The sequence below is a fragment of the Tiliqua scincoides genome, chromosome 6 (assembly GCF_035046505.1).
Source record: "Tiliqua scincoides isolate rTilSci1 chromosome 6, rTilSci1.hap2, whole genome shotgun sequence".
NCBI classification, from domain to species: Eukaryota; Metazoa; Chordata; class Lepidosauria; order Squamata; family Scincidae; genus Tiliqua; species Tiliqua scincoides.
In genome coordinates, this window is record NC_089826.1 from 32,653,119 (window position 1) to 32,661,060 (window position 7,942).

The window sequence follows — 7,942 nt, forward strand, 5'->3', positions numbered from 1 at the left end:
AAACCTGAGCCTGAGCATATCTGGAAGTATTGTAAGGATTGTCTTATTTGGTAGAGGTGAATTAAGGTAGTAAGTAATGGGTTTTTAGCTTTTATAAGTTTCATTGGTTCTTCATCCACATCAGCCTTTGGTGGGAGGAAGGTTGTGTACCAACTGGACATTCTAGCTGCTTTCACTAACCAGACAAAGTACTTTGCCACCTGCACATGTCTGAAAACACATGAAGAACTTTCAAGTTTAAATCTTTTACTGGAAATTACAGCACAGTCTTTCCCTCCTGCCGAAAGCTCAATTCTCCGGAGACCTATATCTTCAGAAACAACAGTATCCAAATTCCAGTGGAGCCTGATCAAACAACAGAGGGAATGTCTTCTTGTTGCTTTATTATGTGTTTTCCTTTCATATAAAGCAAGTGCTAACACACATGAGTGTGTTGCGTGTCCTTAACTCAATCCATTTTCTTTCCATTATCCAACACAAGTAAGGAAGCAAGAGCACAGTAGACCAATCTGTTGTTCCACGAGAAGAACACGAATTGGAAAAGTTACACTCCCTCCCACCCCCAGGCACACACTTTAAAAATGGCAGCAAGCGTAGCTCCATTGATTTCAGTGAGCCAAATCACATGCTGAAAGCATTTCCAACATCAAATACTTTCCACAATCCTCCAAACATTTACTCTGGAGTAGTGGCATTTCAGCGTTTGCTTGTTTCCTTTAAAATTAGAAACACAATAGACTTTTTGGTTGTGCCAATGATCTCTTTAAAAAAAGATTTCCTAAGGTTAAAAAAAATTCCTTTCACCCTCCACCACCTAAAGTATTTCAATAAGGGCCAAATTACATATGGCATTAAATGCTTCTGTGCGAAGTTACTGAATTAAGACCAAAATTGAATTGGGGCCCTGCATTGCCAGCACAAGGACTTCTCCTGTTCTAGTCTGTGATCTCGGTCCTTACACATACACTTAGGGCTGCATCCTAGGCCTGTCTACTCAGAAGTTCCATTGTAGTCAATGGAGCTTACTCCTAGGAAAGTGCGGATAGGATTGCAGCTTTAGCTGGTTAGGGCAGTGACCTCAATCAATGCATACAGCACAGTAGAGACCAGAGCAAATAAACAAAGGGGCAACCTATAATCCCAGTTTTATAACCTGTGGGCATTAACAAAGTTCTACATGTTGGATTTGGGCTAATTGGTTCTCTTGGTCTTGGGAGTCAGGTGGGCTTCATGGTCCAATGAGCTGACCCAAAGTCCAATTCTTGATTTATTGGTCAGCTGGGTAAGAAGAAGGGTAAACAATAAACAGGAACAATAGGGCAGGGGTAGTCAACCTTTCAACTTTAGGGCTCCTGACCATTTAACAAGTGTGTAGACGAGAGGAAGGACTTTCAGCAGGTATAACTTGTCATCTGTGGGATGCCAGGCTCCACTTGCTTAAATTCCCTTTTCTACACAATTGTTAAAGGTCCAGGAGCCCTAAAGTTGGCCACCCCTGCAATAGGGCAAGCAGAGTTACTACAACTGAATGACTCATGAACCCCTTCAATATATGGTGGCACTCCTGGAGACTCTGAGGTGAGAAGATGAACTCAAATGGGTGGGAAAATGGGCAAAAAATTTAGTGATATTCACCACAGGATAAATTCACATTTCATAGCCTTAGCCTTAGCCTTAGCTTCACATTTCATAACTCATGTCTCAGAGGCTACAGAAGTAGAGAAATATCTAATTTCATCACAGGCTTTCTGTCAAAAAGACCAGACAGAGGCCACGATCCATTTGACTCTTACACATACGCAAGGATAAAATGCAGACAGAAAGGGCTTTGTGTTTAGTTTTTCAAATCAGCATCTCCTCTGCTGTTGTGGCAAACTTTTTTAAAAAAAAAACTTTTTAACAGTGCTATTAAATTCTGGGCAGGTTAAAAGATCACTGCTGTTCAGGAAAAGTTTCAAAACATGTAGCTTTCTCACGGTCGAGTCCTGAAGGAGCATTATGCTGCCAGAACAAACCTTTGGGCGACGTAACACACTTTCCAGCTGTCGTGAAAGGCTACATGCCAGGCTGTGCATGCTGGCTTCTCCTGGAAGTGGTGAGTGGCCAGCTCAGCACATCAGTGCACATTGTTCACTGCTCCAGGTAGGAATGTGCAGGGATGGGAGGGAGATGGGGAGGGGTGGAAGTGGGGTGGGTTGGGCAGAATGCAGAGGCGGTGGGGTAGAGAGGAGGGCAGATTGGACCCAGGAAGAGGGCAGGTTCGAGAGTAGGGAACCCGCTGAATCCTAAATTCCCAGGCCCTGTCTGCCATCACAGGTCCACACAGACTTCTGCCAGTGAGTCAACTCACTGGGCCAGCAGATGCTTTCTCTGGGGCAGGAAACAAATGTTCTCTTCCCCTGAGGAGGTCTCTGGAGGCCAAAACTCTGCTGCGAGGTGCAGCAAGCCCCACATTGCTGCTGTGGCGTCACCATGCAGGGTGTTAGGTAGGATTGAGCTGCCCCTTTGCACTTCTCTAGACTGGGATCAGAATGTGACACTTTGAAAACATGAAATGAGAAAAAGAGACAGAAACAGATTCAAAAAAATTGCCCTTGAAGTTCTTGAACGGGTCAAATGGGAGTTGAATTTGTCAGACCAAAGAAATGTTGTTTCTCTGTTGGGATGAATTTGGAAGGTCTAGAATGACCTTCCAACTTACTTAGAAAAAGGAAGGGCCTGAGCCCTTTTCATTTGTGCCAACAGTGTATGCGGCAAGGAAAAACAGAGCCGTAATGTTGTGATTATTCATTTCAGAAAAAAAGAAATTGAAACTTGAGGAATATTATGAGAAAAAACATAAAATGCAATTTATGGGAATTTATGAGGCTCATCTCGAGTCCTATTCCTCTGTGAACCAGACCATGTCAACTTGTCCATTAGCCAGGATAAATAGGAAAATTGTTATAATTGTGCTTCCTTTTGCTGCTGCTGCGTTGGAAAGCTTTACTTCTTTCGATGCTCCAAAGGAGTTTGTGAGTGTCTGAGAAGTGCACGTAAAATGAAGGCCTTTCAGGATGGTGAGCATCTCAGTGAGAATTCCACTCGGACCCTAGACATAAAATATCTTCTAATGAACCAGGGTATTTGAGATGATGGGAACATAAAAATGATGTTCCATGAAAGTGTCATGGCTGTATGAAGAACAGCCCAGCGCATGACATCCCATATTTATTTAATTTGTTTTAAACAAAAGCTGCATTGAATAAGAGACCTTCATTTTTTAAATTTAAAAAAAAAAAAAAACTCATTTTTTATTCAGGAGAAGAGAGAAGCCTGAAACTAATTCAGGGAAGTAACTGCTGCAAATTACTCTTATTCATTATTAATTCAGGACATTGCAAATTCAAGAATCATGTGGGAGAGAGAGGTGGAACTAGTGGGATAGAGACCTTTAAAAAAATAAATAAGGGGAAGCGTACATTCTAACGTTACACATTAAGGGCCAATTTTATGCTCTTCTGGTTCCGTGCAGTGCAGTGGTGCTGATACGGTTGCCGCTGTATCCTTCAGGACCAGAGGAGCAGCCAGAGGTCTCCATGTAGAGCCCTGGAGACCCTGATGGGTCTACTCAGAGCTGTACCAGCTATTTAGCGGGCATAGAACAGAGACGATCTGTGTCGGGCTCCAAGGCTCTGGAGGGGGGATAGGATTAGGTGGCAGACTCTGCAACGGTCCCTGCCCCCTCCCAGGCATGAACCGCCCCTGGGTCACCCTCTCCCCACTCAATTTCATCCCCTCTCCACACTCCCCCTCCCCTGGAACACCTTCCTGCAGCTTGGCTTACTGCTGGGTGCTCCATTGGCACAGAGGTCCAGCACTGACTGGCGCTGGCTTCTCTGCCGGGCCACTCCCCACCTGGCTGCCACAACATGCCTTATGGCATGTTTGTGACGGATTTTGCCGGGGCAGTGTGTGGGCCATCCGTGCTGCACTGGTGTAGGATCGGGCTGCCCATCATTATATTCATATTAAATAATAGTTCACATGTGAATATAGAAATAAGGTGGTTGGTTGAGCAGTGCTTTCCCAGTGTTCCCCTTTGCCCTTTTATGGTCAGATTTCCATTTTCTTATCTGAATATTCAATATCTTGGCTGTGTGTTTAAATATATCCCAACTGAACTCCACATCCACGTACTGAACCATGAAAGTGTGTTCTGTCATTTGAACACATAATCTGTCTTGAAGCCAAGAAAGGCTTGAATGGCAATGCTCCATGTAACGAAACAATAAAAAGTTTGCATTTAATCAAAAGAGATTCAGAGACGGTGAGAGCACTGACATTATGAAAAACTGTTACACTCCACATTAATTAATTCTGAAAATATAAAAACTCTCCATATGTGAAAAATTAGACAATTACAGCTAGTTTGCTGTAATCATTTCCAGTTTGGAGCATTTTTTGACTTGTTCTTCTGTTCAGAGGACATGAATAGACTGCCAGAGCCTGAGAAAAATGCACGATGATGACAAAGCCAAAGAACTGCTTTTTTACTGGAAGGACTTCAGCATGTTGCCTTGTATGCTCTGAATATGGAAGCAGGTTCCTGCTTTTGACTCTGGTTTGTGCAAGCATGGCAGACGCTCGGGGTGAGCCACAGAGCCGTTATTACCCATGCACCTGCCAATGTGGACACCAGACTGTGGCTTTGAGTGTAAGCTGGGCCACTTTACTAAACTATTTACAGCAGGGCTTCAGGATTGGGGGAGAGAATTCAAAATCCTTTGCCAACAAATGTGTGGGGTCTCGATCAGGGGAAACAGTCCTAGCTGACTACCTCCCCCTGAGTTTCTCTAGGGCAAACCATCCAACTCCAGGCCAAAATCAGTCATCTGACTGAGCCTGCCTAGTCACCCCTAAAGGGTCAAGCCAGCTGAACAGCTTAGCCCACAGGACAAACTTTGCCAAGCCTTGCCAATTCACAGCCCAATCCTATTCAATTTTCCAATGCTGGTACTACTGTGCCTATGGGGTATGCACTGCTTCCTGTGTTGGGAGTGCAGTCACAGAGGCCTCCTTAAGGTTTGGGAACATTTGTTCCCTTACCCTGGGGCTGCATTGCGGTTACACTGGTGTTGGATAGGATTGGGCTGTAAGTCAAGGGGCTTGCCAGTCAGCCTCATTGAGCTGGTCAGGCATCATGGGAGCGGTCCTGATTCACCCTTTGACCTTGCTGCCTCAGATATACACCGAAATGTGCCCTACGTATCCCACCCCAAATATATTACACTAAAGCCCAGATCCTAACCAACTTTCCAGCACTGACATGGCTATGCCAATAGGGCATGTGCTGTATCCTGCAGTTGCGTGGCAGTCATCGAGGCTTTCTGAAGGTAAGGGAATGTTTGTTCCCTTAACTCAGAGCAACATTGCCCTTACCGCGGTGCTGGAAAATTGGTCAGGATTGTGCCCTAAGTGACTGATAACTACTAACCAAACCTAAAATTGTCCCATCCTGGTCAATCTGGGGTAGGTGAAAAATTGTTATCCCTGTTCAATTGGAATAACAGCAAAAATTGCTACTAGTCCCCAGAAACAGCAACCAGCTAGTCTCAAACTGAACTTAAAGGGAGAGGGGGAGGTTCTAAGGCACGAGCAGCAATGAGCTCAGTCTGGAGTCAGCTTGCCTGACTGAGCGCTGGTCCTGTCCTCTTTAGCTCAGCAGCAAATGGGCTCGCGAGACACAACCCACCTGCACGAGGCAGGGTGGGGTAATAGACTGCTAAAGGCTTTTCTTACTATACAAGAAAAATTCAGGGAAATCCAGAAGGGAGGAAAAACCCTTCATTTTGGTATCAGTTGCATTTTTAACAGAGATTCAAACCACCTTCTGAAAAAATTGAATGGAAGGGGAAAACATATGGCCATGTGCAGTGCTTATGAGGAATTTAGAGTACAGGTCACTGGCCAGAGGTAAAATCAATTGTCCAGAACTTTATTTTTCAGAATAAAACCCCACCACTGAATGGAGGAGACTACCAATTAAGAGCCCAATCCTGGGCTCCCCGCCACGGCTTCATGCCGCCGCGCACTGTCACAAACATGCCATAAGGCACATTTGCGAGCCTCACCACTGGGCTACTGCCCGTGTTAGCCCAGCGCCAGCTGGCTAGCCAGGCTAGCATGGGGCAGGTGCCCAGTCTCAAGGACCGCCAAGCCACAGCATGGTAAGCAGGGGTGGGGAGAAGGTGTTCCGGAGAGGGGGGAGGCCAGCAGGGGATGGAGAGAAGGCAGGGGGGAGGCGTGATGGGGAGGCAGGGGGCTGGGAGGGGGTCGGGCAGGAGGCGTGCCACGGGGAGGGCGGGAGATGGGTCTGTGGAGCACTGCTTCACTGAATCCAAGGCATTCGTATGGGGCTTGACGCCCTACACGAACGCCTTTACTGCCGACCTTTTGGTCAGCCATTGTGGGGCTGCTTCCCTTACCCAAGAGGAGTGCCGCTTGCAGTAGCCCAAGGTGCGCAGGATCCAGCGGCAGCTGTTCTTGGTGCCGCCGAGGCTGGGCACCCCAGGCAGCTCAGGATTGGGCTGCTTGTGGCCAGCGGGTATGCAGTCTTATTTTCATAGAAAGTAAAATGGAAACATTCAGGGCACATCATAGCATTGGTGAATGGAGAGAACCTTTCCAATGGAGCCGTCTTGAAGGCATAAAAGCCATACATCTTCACAAACAAAAAAGGGTCTCAAAACCCTTTTTTGAATTGCAATCAATCCGGCCTGCAACTCTGACTCTGACCAGATTAGCCTCACTGAAGCAAGTAGGAACACTACAAAAATGTGTGAGGATTTGAGAAGTTGCTATCCAAGTGCCTTTAATGCTGGTGCTGAGTGCTTTGAAGTGTTCAGCACCCGCAGAACATCAGTTCTGGTGCTGTGCAGCCAAGCTAATACTGGGCTACCAGTTAATGTCAGGTTAATTGAAGTCCCCCATGAGCTCAACAGTGTCTCTCATTGATGCCTCCCTGATTTGTTTCCTCATCTCAAGTTCTCCAGATAATAACAGGTATTTATATGCCACCTTTCTGGCCATTGGATTGCTCCTTGGACTTTATTCAATGTGCTTTACATTGACAGCCTTTCTCTAAACCCCTGAAGGAGTTTTTACAATGAACAGAGAAGTTCTATCTTTCAAGAACTGTCTACATTCCAGGTGGATCTTCTCACAGTTTTGTCTCATTCTGGTTGCCGTCTCCTCCTGCACAGACAAAGAGCTTCAAACCTGACTTCTTTGGCTCTCACCAGAAAGAGCTCTGCTTAGCTTGTCAATGTCTTGCCACTCCCAGGGCTTCTGGAGATCTTGAACAGGTGACCTTCAGACCAAAAATCTAAGGGGGGACGGTAGCATGACCTCACTATAAAATCACTCCTTGAGTTTATTAGTTTAATAATCCATGCTTATTTTAAGGCACATTCATGGAACATTTTGTCATTTCAGAGGAAACAGCAAATCACAGGATGCCCAAACTAGGGTTTGCAAATCCTGGTTTGAAGACGACTCACATACAACCTTGTCAGAAGGTGCTGGATGGATGTCATAGCCAACCATGGTTTGGCATTCGTCTGAATTATCCCACTGTGTTTTGCAAGAGTTCATGGAAAAACCATTTAGCCACTTACACAAAAAAACACACATAACTAAATTCATTGATATTTTAGTTCTACCATATTTTCCCGAAATAAAACAATTAGTTCACTATTGGCTAAGTACCATGTGCTGCTGGTTAGATAACTATTGTGTTGAAAAGGGAGGTTCAGAAAATATTTTTTTCACAAAAGCAGAAAATCCAAACATCACTTACTCCAGATTAGCCTGTAAAGTCAGTGGATCTACTCCATAACACAAGAATCATGGCTTTCTGCCAAGTCTTTTCCTTGTCTTTGTGGAAACCCCTAATGTAATG